General features: G+C 46.9%; 1 long non-coding RNA gene and 1 pseudogene across 4 annotated transcripts in view; one reads left to right on the forward strand and one right to left on the reverse strand.

The window, feature by feature from the left end:
- Window positions 1-269: 269 nt before the first annotated feature.
- The window catches only part of LOC141584876 (uncharacterized), a 28,012-nt gene continuing 8,453 nt past the window's right edge, over window positions 270-19,828 (reverse strand). Inside the window, exons 2-5 of one of the 4 annotated variants that reach the window (XR_012518141.1) lie at window positions 17,462-17,598; window positions 16,507-16,621; window positions 9,189-9,868; window positions 270-6,710 (exon numbers count right to left, since the gene is read on the reverse strand). This is a non-coding gene — a long non-coding RNA (uncharacterized LOC141584876). Of the gene's footprint in view, window positions 9,869-16,506; window positions 16,622-17,461; window positions 17,599-19,828 lie in introns of all 4 variants that reach the window. The other 3 variants (XR_012518144.1, XR_012518143.1, XR_012518140.1) reach the window with 3 other exon arrangements.
- On the forward strand, window positions 12,418-13,880 carry LOC101029391 (sorting nexin-8 pseudogene; annotated as a pseudogene).

Consider the following 19,828-nt stretch of genomic DNA (forward strand, 5'->3'; position numbering starts at 1 on the left):
ACCTGATATCGAGGCGGCTCATCTCCAGCATTCAGGAGGTTGGCTGAGTCCACGCAGCTGAGGCCAAGGGCGGGCTAAGGCTGCAGTGGGGCTCACAGCCCAGGCTGATGTGTTGAGAGAAAAACCTGGCCTGGAACTCTCTACTTCTCCAAACAAAAAACCCTGACGGGTTTATGGCACAATGGGAAAACCTGGAATGGCTTTCAGAGAATTGTAGAGACTAGATCAGGAGGAACTCAGACACCATCTGGGATCTGGTCCTGGCCCCACGCTGCTTCCTCAGGAGCTTCCAAATGTCCTGAATTTACTGGAAACCAGAGCTTACATGGCTACTGTTATCACTGTTATTAGTCCGTTCTTTCTCTCTCTCTCTCTCTCTCTCTCTCTCTCTCTCTCTCTCTCTCTCTGTGTGTGTGTGTGTGTGTGTGTGTGTGTGTGTTTTAAAGAGATGGTGTCTTGCAATGTTGCCCAGGCTGGAATGCAGTGGTGCGATCTCCACTCACTGCAACCTCTGCCTCACAGGTTCAAGAGATTTTCCTGCTCAGCCTCCCGAATAGCTGGGATTACAGATGCCCACCACCACACCCAGCTAATCTTTTGTGTTTTTAATAGAGATGGGGTTTTCACTATGTTGGCCAGGCTGATCTTGAACTCCTGACCTTGTGAACCGCCCTCCTTGGCCTCCCAAAATGTTGGGATTACAGGTGTGAGCTACCGTGCTCAGCCAATCCGTCCTTTTATCAGTCTGTGTAATTGCTGTGGATGGTGACAGTTATCTTCTAGAACATATCATGTGAGGCTTGGGTCCATAGACATCCTGATTAATATATTCATTGTGACCCCATCTTGTGACTTCTAAAACAGTCAATACATGGCCAAATGTGACCTGTACCCCTAAAACTTGCCTTGATTGAATCATTAAAATAATTTTATTTCTCTTACCAACAAAAGAAAAGGAAAAAAAAATCCTCTCAATTATAGGAATCCTCTGACTTGGTCTAAATGCCACTAATGTAAGTGCTATGTGAATACAAAGGAAGTAACTGGGGGAATATTTCTTGGGAAAAGTCAGCCTAGATGGTTCCTAGGTCCCTGCTCGGGTCAGGATCAGTTCAGCCCTCTTTGATGTCCTATACTCAGATACATTCATTCTCGCCCCTGTGTCTGTCTGTTGCCCTAGTGCCTGATGCTCATGTTGATTTATTTGTATTGGGTCTCACAAACTTGATTTAGAAAAAATGTATGAGTGTTCTACAACCAAAACCTGAACATTGTTCTTGGTAATTTGACTGAACAGGAGGAGACTAAGCAGGTGCTTTGTAATCTATGTAAAACGTGAGCGCCAAAGTTTAGAGGCCAGTCCACCTGGGGAAAAGCAGTTGCTATGGTAGATTCATGGGATCCATGTGGGTCAGGGAAAAATCAAGATGGAGCGGGTGGCCAGGCGTGGTGGCTCAAGCCTATAATCCCAGCACTTTGGGAGGCCGAAGTGGGATGGCTTGAGCCCAGAAATTTGAGACAACAGTCTGGGCAACAAAGCGAGATCTTGTCCCCCCAACCCCCAAAAAAATTAAAAAGAAAAGATGGAGCGGGAGGATTGGCACAAAGCCATGATGGTAATGCGGCGCGATAGCAGTGGTGATACTCACAGCTGCCATTTATCTAGCGTTTACCACGTGCCACGGTTTCTTTTTAAATGGCAGTAAAAGGCAGGACCAGAAATCTACAGGTTCCAAGGAATGATATCCACCCAGTGTCTGCCAGTCTTCCTTTTCTTCTCTCCCAAATGAGGGGAAATGATGACCTCTATCTTCACCTTACGTGTTAGCTGTAGATGACTGTGATAATAATGGTAGTGATAATAAAGTAGTATAAAATGAAAGCAGTAATGTAAACATGCCCCCATACACTGCCTAATTATAGTAACACATAATTATATATTACATTGTAATATATAGTTACAGTATAACTAATATCTGCCCCTCAGTAGATATTTAACAAATCTTCATCTGTTGCAAATCACTCAACAAGTATTCGTTGAGTGCTAGTGAATACGTGATTTTCTTTCTCAAGCCGTAAAAAGACATGGTCGCTACCCTTATGTATTTTTGTTTTATTGCTGTTTGTCAATAAGGAAAAGTATTATGTTTTGTGTGTAGAGTGATTTAGACAACCATACACTTGATTTCAAATCAGAAGACCCAGATGCTAGTTTTTGCTCTGCTAGCCAGTCACTTTGATTTCTTAGTTTATTCTGAACAAATAAGGTGTTAGACTAGATTTTTACAAGCTCTGCCAGCTGTAACATTGCATTATTTGGTTTAGAGTCTGTGACACCCAGTGTTGGGAGGGCAGTTTGGCTGACTGGATATAAAAGGGCAACCTTTAGGTTTTGCCTACAACTTTACCTTGATTTGGTCTTTCATATCCTTTCCATCTTGTTTAATGGTAGTTAAATCTTCAGAAACCTGCCTTTTTATATCCAAACTCATATAAAAATGATAACGGTAAGAAACCCAATTTAGTTATCTTATTTTTTTTCCGGAAAGGAAAACCATTGACCACACACACACACACACACACACACACGCACGATTGCTTGCTTACTGAGAAATCAGAGCTTCAAAAGTTAGCTTATTCCAGCCACCAGCTGTCATCATGTGAGGGACTCTTGTGAGCTGATTGCTCCTGAGAGAGATGAGTTATCTTTTGTCTTCACTAATCCACATCTGTAGTATATTCAATGCTTACCCATCCTCACCCTGTGGTTTTCTATGGCTTCATAAAATGCTTCAGCCAGACAGGTCAAGGTTTAAAGGTGTGTTTTTTTTTGTTTGTTTGTTTTGTTTTTGCAATGAAAGTTAATTGTTCATTGAAAGTTAATTGATTTTTCTAGGAATGAGCCTCTAAACATGGCCACAGCTCAGTGATAATGACCAACGCAACATCCCTTTGCTGGACCTATGCGAACATGAAACAGATAAAGAGAAGTGAGCATGTGGCATTCATCAGAGGAAGAAGGCAATGCCAATTTTGTAAGCGGTATACAGGCTTGCTGAACATGGTTACTTGGAAAATTACTAACTAAACCTTTTTTTTTTTTTAGCCTTTTTACATTTAGTTAAGATTTCATGAAGAGGTGTAAGAGAAAAGCTTTTCCAGCCCAGCCATGAGTACTCTGATTTACTCAGAAGAACCACGAACTTTGAACATCTCAATAATCCAGCATTTCTCAAACTTTTCTGTGCATGTATATCACTGAGGTATCCTATTGAAGCACATAGTCTAATTACTTGGTCTTGGGTGGGGACTGAGATTCCGCATTTCTGAGAACCTCCAAGGTGATGCCAATGTGTTCTTGATGCTGACACCCTATTTTAAGAAGCAAAGGTCTTGTTAGAATCAACCCAACCAGTAGAAGGCAAACGATCACAATTCTTGACTGTGAGTTTCAGACAATGATTGTTTATGTTCAGATGGGATTTTATTACCTTTGGCCTGTATAGTGGAGGGGTGTGTGTTTGTATTTTCTCTTAAAAACAAAGCTGAAAAGCCAACGGGCACATGGACAGCAAAGAGAAGGGTGTTAGCGTAAAATGTGGTTGCAAAAAGGTGGAGATCAATAATCTGCAGCTATTTCATTTCCTTCCTTTCTTCCCTCCTTCCCTTCCTCCTTCCTTCCTTCCTTCCTTCTTCAATCTCGCTCTCGCTCTTTCTTTCTTTCTTTCAACAAGGTTTCATTGTCACCTGGAATGGAGTGCAGTGGCGCAATCATCACTCACTATAGCCTCGAACCCCTGAGCTCAAGTGATCCTCTCACCTCAGCCTCCCAAGTGTCCGCACTGCAGGCTTCATGAAATGCTTTATCCAGACAGGTCAGGGTTTAAAGGTGCCCCGCTACAGGTATGTACCACTAGACCCAGCTAATTTATTATTATTTTTTTTTAAAAGAGACACAGGTCTCACTTTGTACCCAAGCTGATCTCAAACTCCTGGCCTGAAGCAATCCTCCCACTTCGGCCTCCCAAAGTGCTAGGATTACAGGCATGAGCCATGGCCCCTGGCCCTATTTCTAATGTATGAATAACGTGTTCTCAAGTTATCTTAAGAAATAAAGTATTTCTTTTTTTTTTTTTAATAAATAAAAAGTAGCTATTCTGATGTTAAAATGAATTACTTTCACTTGAATTAATGGTAGAAAAATTTAGGATGACAAATAAATCAGGAACAATCAGAAAAGACAGAGCTATTTCTCTTGAAGATGGGATTCACTCATTCTACAATTTATCAAGCCCTTTGCAATGGGTCCAGGTGCTGTGCTGGGTGCTGGAGATAGAGAAGCTGTCCCCTCTGTCAAAGTCTCACATTCATTTGGGGGGATGGTGACTCAAAACAGTTCTTAAAATGAATTAAAACTGTGATCTCTGAAGGAGAAATGGAACATTTTGAGAACATCTGAACTGGAGTGTTTGACTCAATCGGGATGTGAAGGAAGGGCCTCCTCACGAAAGTGATGTTTGAGGTGAGATCTGAGGGATGCTGGAATCAAGCAGGTGAAGGGGTGTTAGGAGGCACAGAAGGTTAGAAGGAGCTTGGCCCCTGTGTGAAGTCACCCATATATCCTAAACATGGTCTCTCCTGATCTGAGGCCTGACATGGCCAGTCTTGGCATAATTAATGCTGATGCTGGAGACTACCCAGCCTGGTCTCACCCACAGAGACAGGAACATGCCATGTGGTCCTTGTGGGCCTCCGTGCACTCGGAGCTGTCCAGCCTACCCTTACTTCCACTCCCCCGAACCTTGTCGTTAAGCTGTAGCCTATGTGACATACTTGCTTTTCAATTTCATTTTTTCTTATACCGTTTTATATAGATTGTATTGTGATGATAAAATAACACTCTTGAACACATTCTCTTATGTTAAAAAAAAAAATGAGCTCCCTAGTTTTGGCAGACTTCCAACCAGGTTTGGGAAGCTCTACTCCATGTGGGATGGGCAGGAGTTTGGAGAGCGTGAAATCAGTTAAATCTCTGCGGCCCCTGACAGACTTTGCCCAGGAACACATGTGGTGTTCAGAATAATGCTGTATGGTGAGCAGCGATCACTGAGGCTCAGAGAAATGAGCTTGCCCAATGCCTTGGTGACTGACGAATAGGGATAAACCTATCACTGGGTCCTCATTTTTCCAGGTACGTAACATCTCATCGTCTCAAGTGTCCTGCTTGGCTTTGCTGTCTCAGAAGCTCCCCCAAGACTGTCGCCTTCTGGATTCCCCTTACACCCAGCCTGTGGATCCAGAGGGAGCTTTTTCATGCTTAATGTGTTACTGAAACATCAGGCATTCTGTCTAGGTCCCGCTGATCACTGCAGAGAAAGCCAATCACTGACCTAACAATTACTGCCAAAGAAGAAGGCTTTAATTGTGTGTTGCAGCTGAGGAGAATGGAGGGCAGTCTCAAATCATCTCCCTGGGAGAGCAGTCTCAACCCATCTCCCTGACCAGATAAAATCAGGCGTTGATAGAGCAGGGAAGAAACGTAACTGTGTGAGAAAACAGGAACTCGGGAAGGATCAGGAAGCAATCACGATGAATGAGGGGCCTGGAGTTTCATTGTCTGGATGCAATGATCTGGTGAGTTTTTAAGTTGATCCTTTTTTTTTTTTTTTTTTTTTTTTTTTTTTGAGAGGCCCGGTGGTCCTTTCCTGGAGGAAGAAACTCTGATAAAACAAATGTAAGTTTCAAGCTGTAATGCCAGAAAGGTCAATTTCTATGTTTATCCAAACAAAAAACACCCAAAACTGTCAATGGGACTATTGGGTTGGTTTCAAAGGTGGATATGACGGCCCCCAGGACTCAGTCTCTTTATTTATTATAAATAATATAAACCTTATTATAGGGGACAGTGGGGTAGGGGAATATTCATGAAGAAGCCAGGTAGTGTTCTTCGCTTCCTTTCTTTTTCTCTTTTCTCTTCGTCCTTATTCATTGGGTATGTTTTCCTGCCCCAGCACAAGACCCTTAGACGTGGAAATGCCTGAAGCAAGCAGTTTGACCAGCAGGGGGCAGCATGAGCCCATCGCTGTGTCTGAAAACAAGCAGGTCCTGGTCCGCGGCCCTCCTCTCCAGACAGGCTGAGTTTCTAACAGGCGCGTTGGAGTCACCTGATGAGCTTTTAGAAAATTGCAGGTGGTGGGCTCACTTCAATTGCCATCTTCTGTTCTCGGGAGCGGGACATGGACATTGCCATTATTTAAAAGTTCCTCAGGTGAGTCTGGTGCATAGCGTTGAAAACCACTCGGAGAAGACAATCTGTGAAAAGTGTAAGGGCTTTTAGGAATCACCCAGCCCAGCCCAGCTGCTCCCATTTTGCAGCTTCAGGAACTGAGGCCCAGAGATAGAAACAGTAGGTTTGGGGGTACTCGGAAGACGGCACCAGAACCCAGGACCCCTGACATTCGGCCCAGTTCTTCCTCCGTGGCACGTGGTCGTCCATGTTTCGACTGGGCCTGGGCATCAGAGGACAGCAGGGACCACTCCTCCCCTCGGCTCCGCTCCTCACAGAAGAATTCAGAACGGGCCTGCAGAAATCAGCTGGAGAAGCTCTCAACCACGTGTGCACCGGGTGCAATGCCTGTGTGTTTCAGGAGACCGGAGGACGAAGAGAGAGAGGTAGCCAAGACAGCCGCAGTCCAGTCAAGGAGGGCTTCCTGGAGATGAGGCAGGAGGAGGAGATTTCAGTGGCCCATGAACAGTGGGGCCATATTTAAAACCAGAGGATCCAGATAAGGAGTGGGCGTTCCTGGGACCACAGGTATGAGTGAGAGCCAGAGAGCAGAGGGAGTTAACGCTGTGGAGACGAAGAGTTAACACCTGCGTAGGGAACTTGTCTCCCAGATGGAGGAACCAAGGCCCTTTATGAAATGTTTTAGATCTCGGCCTGGATGCATGAAGAAACACGGGAAGTGTCTGAGCCTGGGAGGGGCGCCTGGTAGCTGGGCCTTAGAAAGATGCCCCTTAAAGGCCTGGTGTGTGTGGCTCATGCCTGTAATTCCAGCACTTTTGGAGACTGAGGTGGGCGGATCACGAGGTCAGGAGTTCGAGACCAGCCTGACCAACATGGTGAAACCCCATCTCTACTAAAAATACAAAAATTAGCTGAGTTTGGTGGCACACGTCTGTAGTCCTAGCTTCTCAGGAGGCTGAGGCAGGAGAATCACTTGAACCTGGGAGGTGGAGGTTGCAGTGAGCCAAGATCACGCCACTGCACTACAGCCTGGGCGACAGAGTGAGGCTCTCTCAAAAACGAAACAGAGAAAAAAAGAAGACACCCCTGGGGGCAGCCGGACTGGAGGCCCAGAGGGAGGCAGCTCTGGGGGCTGCTTTAGAATCATGCTTTCGAAATCCTCCCAACACAGAAAAGATATGGCTTTTGGAAGGTGTCCGGAGGTATTTGTGGAGTAGAATGGATGCTGAAGTAGAAGGCGGCCCTTAACAGTGGGCTGTGGAGGAGGACAGGGCTGTAGGAAAGACTGGGAATAGAAGTTTGGTGAGCTACAGGAATTCCATGCTTTTATATCCTAGCAATGAATAACTGAAAATGAATTTTTTTTTTTTTTTTTTTTTGAGAGTCTTGTTTTTCATCCAGGCTGGAGTGCAATGGCATGATCTTAGCTCACTGCAACCTCTGTCTTCTGGGTTGAAGTGATTCTCCTGCCTCAGCCTCCCAAGTAGCTGGGATTACAGGAGCCCACCATCATGCCTGGCTAATTTTTGTATTTTTGTAGAGACAGGGTTTCATTATGTTGGCCAGGCTGGTCTTGAACTCCTGACCTCAGGTGATCCAGCTGCTTTGGCCTCTCAAAGTGCTGGAATTACAGGCGTGAGCCACTGAACCTAGCCTGAAAATGAAATTTTTAAATGCCATCTGTAACAGCACCAAAAACTATGATATATATTCAGGGAAATTTTAACAAAATATGTGCAAACATGTACACCAAAAACTACAAGATAATGTTGAAGGAAAATGGAGATATATACCAGATTTATGGATCAGAAGATTCAGTATCATAAATGGCATTTCTTCCCAAATTGAGTTATGTGTGCAAACCCAGCAGGCTTATTCTTTTTTAGAAGTTGGCAAGCCAAAATTTATATCAAAATATGACCTTTGTGCCATATGATAGCCTAAACAATTTTGGAAAAGAACAAAAAGCTGAAGGATATAATTTAATTTTAAGACTTAATATAAATATATAGCAATTATGTACATTACTGTAGATATAAGTAGAGAAATATAACCAATGCAACAATAGAGCATCTAGAATTAGACTCATTTATGTATGTCAATTTATTTTTTTCAGTTAAGGTGCCAAAGTAATTCAACAGGGAAAATGGTGTTTTCAACAGATGGTATGGGAAAATGGGGTATCAATTTGGGGGGAAATTGAATCTCAACTCTTATTTCACGTCATACATGAAAGTTGACTTAAAATGGGTCATAGAACTAAATTTAAGAGCTAAGGTTATCAAACTTCTAGAATATAGGAGAAAATATTGTAGCCTTTGGATAGGCAAATGTTTCTTGTGTAAGAATAAGAAGCATGAACCATACAAAAATAGTTGAGAAGTTAGACTTCATTTAAATTAAAAATTTCTCTTCTCCCAATACTCCATTAAGAAAATGAAATGGCAAGTTATAGCCTGGGAGAAAATATCTGCAATACATACACCTGCATAGAACTTGTACCCAGAATTTATGAAATTCTCATCCAGTTCAGTAAGGAGACAAACCACCCAATACAAAAATGAGCATGGTACGAATTCTAAGATGATCCCCAGTGACCCATGCCCTTGTATAATTACCTCCCCTTGAATATGGGAGTTCAATATTATGGATCTCATTCCTATGATTAGGTTATATTATATTATGTGAAGGTATATTATGTGAAGGTATTTTGGCAGATGTAATTAAGGTTCCTCATCAGTTGGCTTTGAGCTAATGATACAGGAACTAGAAATTTAGGCAGATAGGGCAAAGGAGTCCTCAGCAAGGCTTCCCTTTTAACAAAAAGCAGCCCCCAAATAATTTCTAACAAAGAGCCTGAAAATCGAGCTGCAGACATAGAAAAGCAAACTGGAAGCTTGTATGGGTGAACGCTGGCAGCTATGCCAATAGGAGAGCCTACCTGCAAGCCAGTTGTGTTCAACACGGAGGCTCCATCTTCCCTTTTCTTTGTCACCACATGTAAAGAACCAGACAACATGGCACCAGCCAGGTAGAGAACCGGTCTGCACAAGAAAAGATTAGGATGGCGTGGCCAGCTTCTTCTTGAGCTATGCAAATGGCTGGTCCAACCAATCTTTCACGCCCTATGTAAATCAGATACCATCTTCTGAAACTCATCTATAAAACCCACTGCATTCCACTGTTGAATTGGCATCCCATTTTCCCTGGGACGCCTCTCTGCACAGAGAGTTCTTCTCTTTCATCTATTAAACTTCTGCTCTTAAACTCACTCTGGTGTGTCCACATCCTAGTTTTTCATAGCTGTGAGGCAACAAATCTGTATTTGTCCCAGACAGTGACGCAGCTTCACTAATCAAAAGGGAGATTGTCCCGGGTGGGCCTGACCTAATTAGGCAAGTCTTTAAAAATAAGGCTCTTTAGGTAGAAGAGAAACTCTACTGTTGGCCTGGAAACAAGCCACTATGAGTTCTGTAGCTGCAGAGAAATGAATTCTGCCAACAACCACGTGTGCTCGGAAGACGAGTCTCAGCTCACACTGCAGCCCAGGCTGACACCGTGACCGCAGCCTGTGAGACTTGGAGTAGAAGACCTAGCTGAGCCATGCCTTGCCCACGGAAACTGAGAGATAAAAAATGGATTTTAGTTTTTGGTTTAGGCTGACAAACGTGATATATAGAAAACTATAATAATAAAATAAGCAAAAGATATGCAGATACTTCACAAAACAAGATATCTGGATAGACAAGAAGTTCAACATCAGTCATCAGAGAAATGCAAATTGAAACCAAAACGAACATGCTCCACATACAATCACAAAAGAGAATGGCTGAAGTTAGGGGGAAAAAACCTGACAATGCCAAGTGTGACGGCACCTGGAATTCTCATAGACTGCTATTGAAATGGAAATTCGTACCACCACTTTAAAAAACAGTTTGGATGTTTCTCATAAAATTAAACCTATCATATGGCTCAGTTATTCCACTTGTAGATATTTACCCAAGAGAAATGGTAACATGTGTCCACACAAAGACTCACAGATGAAACGTTCACTGTACTTTTCATAATAGCCAAAAGTAGAAACCAGACAATTGTACACCAATAGGCAAATGAATACACAAACTGTGCTGTATCCACACAAGGGAATAGTACTCAGCCGTGGGAAACCTTTTGAGGGTGATGGGAATTTATGTAATATGATGGCCGTGGCGATGACTACACAGGTGTATACATTTGTCAAACTCTTCCAACTTCAGATTTTAAGTGGGTGCATTTTCTACCCAAATCATACCTTGGTCGAGCTGATCTTTTTAAATTGCGTTTTAGGTTTTGGGGTACATGTGAAGAACATGCAAGATTGTTGCAGAGGTACACACATGGCAGTGTGATTTGCTGCCTTCTTCCCCTTCACCTATATCTGGCATTTCTCTCCATGCTATCTCTTCCCAACGAGCTGATTTTTAAAAGTTCACCATCCCAGCATGATTTGCTCAAAAATGATCCCACAGAGAGGGAAAACCTACTGATACAGGTGGATAGAGGTCAATTGCAGGAGGGATGGCCTTGGGTAGGAAGTAGGGTGTGCTCCAGTGCTTAAGAGGAAGAGTTGGCTATTAAATTCTGGGGTAGTTTATGTGTTTTCCCAGTTAAATGGAAAGCAATGTAACAGCGGAAAGTAAGGCGAGGCAGAGCTGTTGGAAGTATGAGAGAGAAAAAGGTGCGAAAGTCATTTCAGAGAGTGGAGAGGAAAAATGGTCCCCAGGTCTGCCGCCCATACCTTCCTACTCCCTGACACTTCTCATTCACCTTGGAACTCTATCTCATGTTCCTTTTCCTCATCACTGTTTTATTTGAGCAGCGTGACGAGGCAGCAGTGTCTGCTTAGAACCTTAGACTTGTTACCATCGTTGGACACACCAGGCCACATGACCTGAGACTCTGCAGGGTGGGGCTCCACTTTCTGTCTCTGCACAGTGCCCCTGGTTCCCTGAGAAGCTTCTGCTTCACTTCCCAGGTCTGCCACTCGCAGAGCTCTGGGGCTCTGAGAAAGCAATGGGTTCTCAGAAAGCAGCCTGATATTGGGGGGTCCTGGCAAGCAGGCAGGGGCTTGGGAAATTCATGAGAGAGGTTTGCGTAAGTGGAGTGATGAGGATGATGGGGGGCCTGGAAGTGCAAGGGCCCCTCATGACCATAAGAGGAGGAAATTGGCCTGAGGCCTGGGTCCAGAGAGAAGTCTTGGTGCTCAGAGTCAGCTCTTGCTCTGCTCCTCTGGTTCTTCAACAGTGGCTCTGCAGAGAAGTCAGCTCTGATGCGAGCACTGCTTCCTAGCTCTTAGAAGTGCTCAGGGCGTAGTCCTCCTAAGCCCTAAATCTCTGCCTCTACCTGCCCCTGTCCCCCACCCCAATCCAACAGTTCCTGCACTAGAATCTTCCTGTGGCTCAGCCTGTGGACTTGGATTTTCCCAGGGCTACCAAGTGTATGTGTAGCCAGGGCATCCAACAGGGTGACTCGAGCAGAATACCCAGCCTGGTCTCCCTGTCAGAAGAATGCTAGCTCCAGCCTCATCCATTGGGACCAACTCCTCCACCATGGGGACTTTATGGACATCTGTCACTTCTTCAACTTTGATTCCTGTTGTGTCTTACCCTTAAGGGACTCTTACTTGGGTCTCGCCGGGACTGAGATATATACCAACTGCCATTCCCTGGTGTCTGCATGGACACTCAACCTGACAGAGACAACTCTGAGATTTGTGGTTTTCACAAACAGTATTCGCCACTAAGGAAAGTCACCTCAACTTAGAGCCTAAGAAAGAAATGTCTGCTTGTTTCCAGTAGCCATTTAGATAGTCGTGGAGCTAGAATGTTACTAAAAATCTAATGCTTTCATTTTATTTTTTATTTTTATTTTTTTTAAGTTGGCCAATCCTGGGCCTCAGAGTCTGGCCATGGGAGACCCCATCAGCCTGTTACCTTTGCCTCCAGGTAGAAAGAAAGTAATCTAAGGATTTGTGCAAGCCTGCATTCCTAGGTGAGTTTGTGTAACTGATTGCCAAACCGGGCAGGAAGGCTGCGGAAGAGGCCATGGAGGCCCGCTCACCAGCCCCGGGCTGTTGGCCAGAGACGCACTCCCGCTCCTGCCTGTGACCCAGCAGTTGACGGTTAACTGGTATGGCAACATTATATGGCTTTACCAATGAAAAAGTGAAGGCATATCTTTCTCTTCACCCCAAGATATTAGATGAATTTGTATCTGAAAGTGTTAGTGCAGAGAGAGTAGAGAAATGGCTGAAGAGGAAGAACAGCAAATCAGAAGACCTGCCAACGCCCCAGGCCATCGAGCCCCAGGCCATTGTGCAGCAGCCCCAGCCCTCAGTCGAATGCAGATGCCGCAGGGGAACCCACTGCTGCTGTCCCACAGCCTGCAGGAGCTGCTGGCCAGGGAGGTGGAGGTGGAGGAGGAGCTCATTCTGGAGAAGAAGGGCCTCTTCCTGAAGCATGTGGTGTGAGGTTTCCAGCCAGCGCTTCAAGTCCTCCATGTACAGACGGTACAACGACTTCGTGGTCTTCCAGGAGATGCTCCTGCACCAGGTCCCCCACCGGATGGTGCCCGCCCTGCCACCCAAGAGGATGCTAGGAGCTGACAGGGAGTTCACTGAGGCCAGGAGGAGAGCTCTGAAGCGCTTTGTTCTCCGAGAATGTGGTTCTCAAGCTCTTCCTGTCCTTCAGCGGTGTGGAGAACAAGTTAAAGGAATCAGCACAGTGTTTGGGGGACGAATTAATGAACTGTAAGCTGGCTGCCAGGGCCAAAGACTTCCTCCCAGCTGACATCCAAGCTCAGTTTGCCATCAGCCGGGAGCTGATCCGGAACATCAACAGCTTTCACAAGCTTCGGGACAGGGCTGAGCGGATTGCGTCGGGGGCCATCGACAAGGCAGCATATCTTCTCATATTCGGGAAGCAGCTAAGTGCAGTGACACGACCCCGCTCCCCTCCTGGGCCGCTCTGAACAGCAGCACGTGGGGGTCCCTGAAGCAGGCTCTGAAAGGCCTGTCTGTGGAATTCGGGCTGCTGGCCGACAAGGCTGCATAACAGGGTAAGCAGGAGGAGAATGACGTGGTGGAGAAGCTGAACCTCTTCTTGGATCTGATGCAGTCGTATAAGGACCTGTGTGAGTAGCACGAGAAGGGTATGCTGCACAAGCACCAGCGGGCCTTGCAGAAATACAGCTTGATGAAGAGGCAGATGATGAGCGCCGCTGTGCAGAACCGCGGGCTGGAGTCCGTGGGAGCAGCTGGAGTCCCGCATTGTGGAGCAGGAGAATGCGATTCAGACCATGGAGCTGCGGAGCTACTTCTCCCTGTACTGCCTGCACCAGGAGACGCAGCTCATCCACGTCTACCTGCCCCTCACCTCCCACATCCTTGGATCTGGGAGTACCTTGGTGAACTCCCAGATCCAAGGGCACAAGGAGATGAGCAAGGTGTGGAACGACCTGAGACCCAAGCTCAGCTGCCTCTTTGCGGGACCACACAGCGCCCTGACCCCACCGCCTTCCCTGCCGCAGTCCCCGCTGGAGGACGGCCTGTGTCCTCACTAGCGTGAGGCTAAGGCGGTGCTCCCTGCGGCCACACTAAAACCTCTTTCAAAAAAAAAAAAAAATCTAATGCTTTTAAATAACATTTTTCTAATATTTTTAAGCTCCCTAAATAATTACTGTGGTTCATAAAGAAGCCTGCAAACCACAGGACCATGATCACGAGGTAGGGAGAGACTGGAGCCCCGCTGACTTCTCTGCTCTGTGTCCCTGATCAGGGTGGCAGGAGCAGTGAGGTTTAAAGAAGTTACCTTGCTCAACCGACTCTTCCACTCAAATGCCATCTCTGCTTGTGCTCATTGTGTGGAGGTGGTGCATGGAACCGGGTGGAATACACAGCAGCTCTGCTAGACTGGTGCGTCCCAGGAGAAGTGGGAGCTGCAGTGAATCTCCCCAGGTTTCACCCAAAGTCCCTTCATCCCCTCAGGTGAGAAGCAGCCAGGCAACACATTTCTAGCCTTATGTTAGTGTTGTATCTTCTTCCTGATGCAGACAAGACTGGGAAGAGCCACATAGAGCACAGTCGTTGTGGGTCCCCTAACGCTGCTCACCCAGAATAACATGGTGCTAATACACCCTACTTCAGAATACCGCCACTCCCAAAGAGCACATTAAATATGTGAATTAGTATCAGGGGAGTCATTCATTGCCAAACCCCAGGGGATGTGCATATTTAGCTGATCACTGGGAACTGGGCGGGGCGGGGGAGTGGTGGGTAGTAGCAAAGAGCTGATCTTGGCTGGGCTTGCCATTTGCTGAGTAAACCCAAAGAAGGGAGCTTTGGGCGTATGGGAGAGATTGATGATAACAAAGAGCCATGGAACTGAAACAGCATGCCATATGAAAAGACATGAGGATAAACTCAGGCTTGATTCCACCACCTGTGAGTTGTGTGATGTTAGAAAAATTCGCGAAGTTCTCCAACTCTCTCTTTTCTCATTTTGCTAAGTGGGCATCAAAGCACCCTTCCCATGGGGTCACTATGAGCATAAAGGATGAAGTTTGGAGGGCACATGCTTCCAGTCTGTAAAGTGCCCTGGAAAAGGTGGGTGCGACTTGGGGGTTTGAGTGTGGCATTACAGGCAATTTATGTGCACGAATGTTGACCGGAGCATCCCCAGGCAGCACTGAGCTGGGGTCCGAGCTCCTGCGGTCACGCCACTTTCCCTGGCTCCTCCCCTCCTGCAAAGCCACCTGGAGCCACCCTCTCCCTGGGAGGCCCTCACGGGTATCTCAGACGTTTTCACAAAGATATCTGCTCTTGCACAGCTTGGCTGCTGCAGCAACAGACTCCCCTGGTACTTTTCTGCTCTTCTAGTCGAAAGGCCAGCGATCAGCACCTGGCCTTGTGGCCTCTCAGGATGAAGCTGGGATGAAGTTCTTCCCAGGCACCTCCTCAGACTCCCATCAACAGGTTCAAAAATGTCTAGCCAAACCCCTCAGGCTCTGCACAGAGATGTCTGCAGGGCTGCCCGCTGTCCTTTAGGCCCGCCCCTCTCTCCGTGCCTTTGAATGGCAGGGTGGGCGTCATGACTGCCTGTGGCCAACCAAGCCTCAGCTTCCTGTCAACTTCTCCCCCATACCTAAGGTGCAGAGTCCTGTTGGGGGGGAAAAAATGACCCTCTTCTGCCACTGTGGAGTGACAGGCTCCAAGCCCACCCCCTGCACCACCTGGTGCTCTCTCCAAGGTCCTTGGCTGGCTCTTCTCACCTGTACAGCAGCTATTTATTGCTTCAGATCTCCACCCCTGCCCCTTTCCCCCTTCCCCTGCCCAAGGTGGATCCTTGCACGCCACTCTGGACTTCTCAGAGATGTGTGTCCACTAACTATCCCTTCCCTCATTCGGGGTTGCACCTCTCTATGTGCGTTCCTTCCCACAGTGTCTCAATAAACTCAAGACACTTCCATCAGTGTCTCAATAAGCTTAAGTCTTGTCCACCTTAAAAATCAAAATCAAACTTTGGCCTTCTCATTTTACCCAGCAGAGCAGTCTTCCTGTTCCTGGGGAGATGAGACAGACTCATCCATGCAGCACCTGGAGTTGGGCCTCTGATTTTGGGCCGATGCCTCCTAAGTCACTGACTCCTTCCCACATCTCTTCCAAACCACCATCCCACAGTCTGGCTGCCGGCTGGATGTGATCGTCCAGACGTCTCACGGGCACATCAAAAATCTGCTTTCAAAACCAGGTTTCGGCAAGGCGCGGTAGTTTATGCCTGTAATCCCAGCACTTTGGAAGGCTAAGGCGGGCAGATCACGAGGTCAGGAGATGGACACCATCCTGGCCAACATGGTGAAATCCCGTCCCCACTAAAAATACAAAAAATTAGCTGGGTGGGGCGGTGTGTGCCTGTAGTCCCAGCTACTTGGGAGGATGAGGCAGGAGAATCATTGGAATCCAGGAGGTGGAGGTTGTAGTGAGCCAAGATCTCACCACTGCACTCCAGCCTGGCCACAGCAAGACCCAGTCTCAAAAAACAAAAACCAAAACACAGATTTCTCCCCTTCCCTCACACAAAAGCCCCCCCGCCCACCTCTCCCCAGTGTGACCCTCTCACTGGTGTATGCCATCATCCTTACCATTGCCAAGACCCCCCAGCTCTTCTCTGGACTATTTCATGAGCTGCCATCCCACTCTGATTGCTGCTGAGGTCCCCTCTCACCTGACCGGATGGTCGCAGCATCCTCATGCCCTCCGTCCTCTGCCAGGTGCATGCTCAGTCCCATCCTGCAGGGCAGAGGAAACAGGCAGCTCTCCAAATTCCATCAGGTCTCTCCCTGCTCAAAAGACATCGATGGCCCTTCAGCCACATGAGGATAAAGTGCAGGTTGCCACCTGTCCACACCTGCAGGCTGTGCTCCACGGGCGGTGAACGCCATTCAGCTTCTGGAAGGTACCATGCCCCGCTCGCAGAACCGCTTGCTCTGCCTAACACTCTGACCTCCGCTCCTCCCCTGCCCCTTCCAGTGTCTCTGAGCTTAGACCTCGCTTTTGCACTGAGACTCCTCAGGGCTTCCACAGCCCCATTCACATCACCAGTTACATCACCGTTCCCGTGTTAACCACCAGTTCACCTGCCAGTCTCCCCTATGGCCTGCGAGCCACGTCGGCGAAGACAGCATCTCTGTTTTGTGTAATTTTGACTCTCTGGTCAGTGCCAACAATGTGTGGAGTGCCTGGGTGGAAGGGTGTGTGGATGGTCAGAGCTCAGGCTGGTCTGATCCCCAGCAGGGACCCAATTTGCTTTCTCTAAGACAATTCCAGCCCTTGAATAAATATTCTGGTTTCCAGTCAAGTGTGGCCTCCCAGCTCACCAGACACCTGTGCCAAGGTGGGGTTCAGCTTTTCTTGCCACAGAGTGGAAGAAACTGCCTTTGATACAGTAATAAACTCCCTCCCTTTGTGGTCATTCTCTCCTTTTGTCCAAAACGAAGTTCCTTCAGACACAGCCCAATTCCAGCACTTCTCATTCCCCCAAGCACCTTTTTCCATCAGTTACCTCTCAGCCTCTTTGCCTTCTCCATTTCCGCCCTGCTTGAAAACACATCCTGCATCCCCCTCTGAAAAAAACTCCTAGGTGACCCTTTCATGCCCCCACGTTATTGCTCATTCCTTACTTCATTTTTTAAAGTAGAGATGAGGGCCGGGCATAGTGGTTCGCGCCTGTAATCCAAGTACTTTGGAGGCCAAGTGGATGGATCACCTGAGGTCGGGAGTTCAAGACCTGCCTGACCAACATGGTGAAACGCCGTCTCTAAAAGAAAAAAGAAAAAAAAAGTAGAGATGAGGTCTCATTATGTTGCTCAGGCTGGTTCCTAACTCCTGAGCTCAAGCAATCCTCACTCCTCAGCCTCCCAAAGCGCTGGGATTATAGGCGTGAACCACCAAGCCCAGCCCCTCTGTTCATTCTTGACCAGAGGTCTCAAGGTGAGTGGCCTACATCTGCCACATCCGGTGCTTCTCTGCCCACTTGATCTGTACACCTGGCTGTAGCCCCACACTGCTGGGGCCTGCCTGTTCCTTCCCCTCATGCTGCCGGGTGGCTCCTAAAGGGCAGCATGGGTGCATGGGTCGTAGGACGGTACAGTTGTAGATTCAAATTCCAGCTGTGCATGTGTCTGGCTGAGCCACCTGGTGCTGGTCACTTTCTGTTTATGAGCCTCTGTTTCCTCATCTATTAACTTGGGCAGATAGTAGTTCCTTGCACAGAGTTGCATAGAATTAATGAAATAATGTACTCATGTGCACACTGTGTTCCCCATAGTCATCCTAGCCATCCTGACCCTGACTCCATTCTACTCCTTTTTTTTTTTTTTTTTTTTTTTTGTGATGGAATCTCACTCTGTCACCCAGGCTGGAGTGCAGTGATGCAGTCTTGGCTCTCAGCAACCTCTGCCTCCCGGGTTCAAGCAATTCACCTCCCTCAGCCTCCCGAGTAGCTGAGACCACAGGTACATGCCACCACACCTGGCTAATTTTTTGTTTTTAGTAGAGATGGGGTTTCACCATGTTGGCCAGGCTGGTCTCGAACTCCTGATCTTAGGTGATCCGCCTGCCTCAGCCTCCCAAAGTGCTGGGATTACAGGCGTGAGCCACCACACCTGGCCCATTCTGCCTCTTAAAGCCCTCTCCCTACCAGAACTTCAGTGAGGCTGCACTACCTCAGTGCAGCTTACAGATTCTTTTGTCCCTCTTAATAGCACTGAGCCCAGCTAACATCCACGGAACCCTTACTATGAACCAAGCAGCGTCCCCCCATTTTACTTTTTCAATTTATGTAGCTTTTGCTATAGATACTATAATAGTAGCCACTTAACAGATGGAGGTATTAAGGCACAGGGAAGGTAATAATGACCCAGGAACACACAAGCAACAAGGGGCAGAGCAAATCCCAGCAGTCTGCCTCAAGCCCTCATGCTGTCTCCAGTCCTGTGAGTGATCCAGGCAGGGTCTTTGGCTTCTCTTTCCTCTTCAAGCAACTCTCTGTTTCCCTGATCATTTATTCACACCACTTGGTGTGTTTATTTCATAAATCTCAGTGCCCGACTCACCTCGCCTTTCTGAGTTTGCCCTAAACTCCCCAGACTTGCTGGTTGCTTCCTCCTGATACCCGCCTTCATCTCAGGACCAGAGAACTCAAACTTACCTCAAGTTCCTTCCTCTGTCTTTGAACAACACAATTCTGCAGCTCTATCAGCGAATTTCACTCAGCACTACGAGACAGTTTCTTGTGAGCTTGCCTGTGTCCTGTATTAGATCACAAACCACCAGAACAAAAAACTCTGTCCTTGCGTGCTAGTCTCTGCCTCAGGCATCGTAAAGGTAGGTGAGTGAGTGAGTGAATTTCACCCTGCCTCTGAAATTCTTCCCTTGCCTCATACTGCCTGACCTCCATCTCTCACATCCCACTGCTCTGGTCAGGGCTGACTGCCAACTGTCTCTCAGATTCCTCACAGTCCCCTCATTCCAACTGCCAACTGTTGTCCTGGCTCCGCCCCTTCACTGCTCGACTATCATGATAGCCGCCCTACCATACCCTTATTTTTTAATTTTTGTGGGTACAGTATGGGTGTCGCCCCATGTATGTATTTATGGGATCACAAGATGTTTCGATTCAGGCATGCAGTGCATAATAATTATATCATGGAGAATGGGGTATCCACCCTCACAAGCGTTTATCCTTTGTGTTACAAACAGTCCGATTTTGCTCTTTCAGTTATTTTAAAGTGTACAATTAAATTATTATTGGCTCTAGTCACCCTGTTGTGCTAGCAAATACTAGGTCTTATTCATTCTTTTAAACTATTTTTTTGTACCCATTAACCATCCCTACCTACCCTTCACACCCTCACTATCCTTCCTAGCCTTTGGTAATTATCCTTCGGCTTTCTATCTCCATGAGCTCAATTGTTTTTTTAATTTTTAGATCTTTACAAATAAGTAAGAACATGTGATGTGTGGTTTTCTGTGCCTGGCTTATTTCA

This window comes from Saimiri boliviensis, chromosome 6 (assembly GCF_048565385.1).
Source record: "Saimiri boliviensis isolate mSaiBol1 chromosome 6, mSaiBol1.pri, whole genome shotgun sequence".
NCBI classification, from domain to species: domain Eukaryota; kingdom Metazoa; phylum Chordata; class Mammalia; order Primates; family Cebidae; genus Saimiri; species Saimiri boliviensis.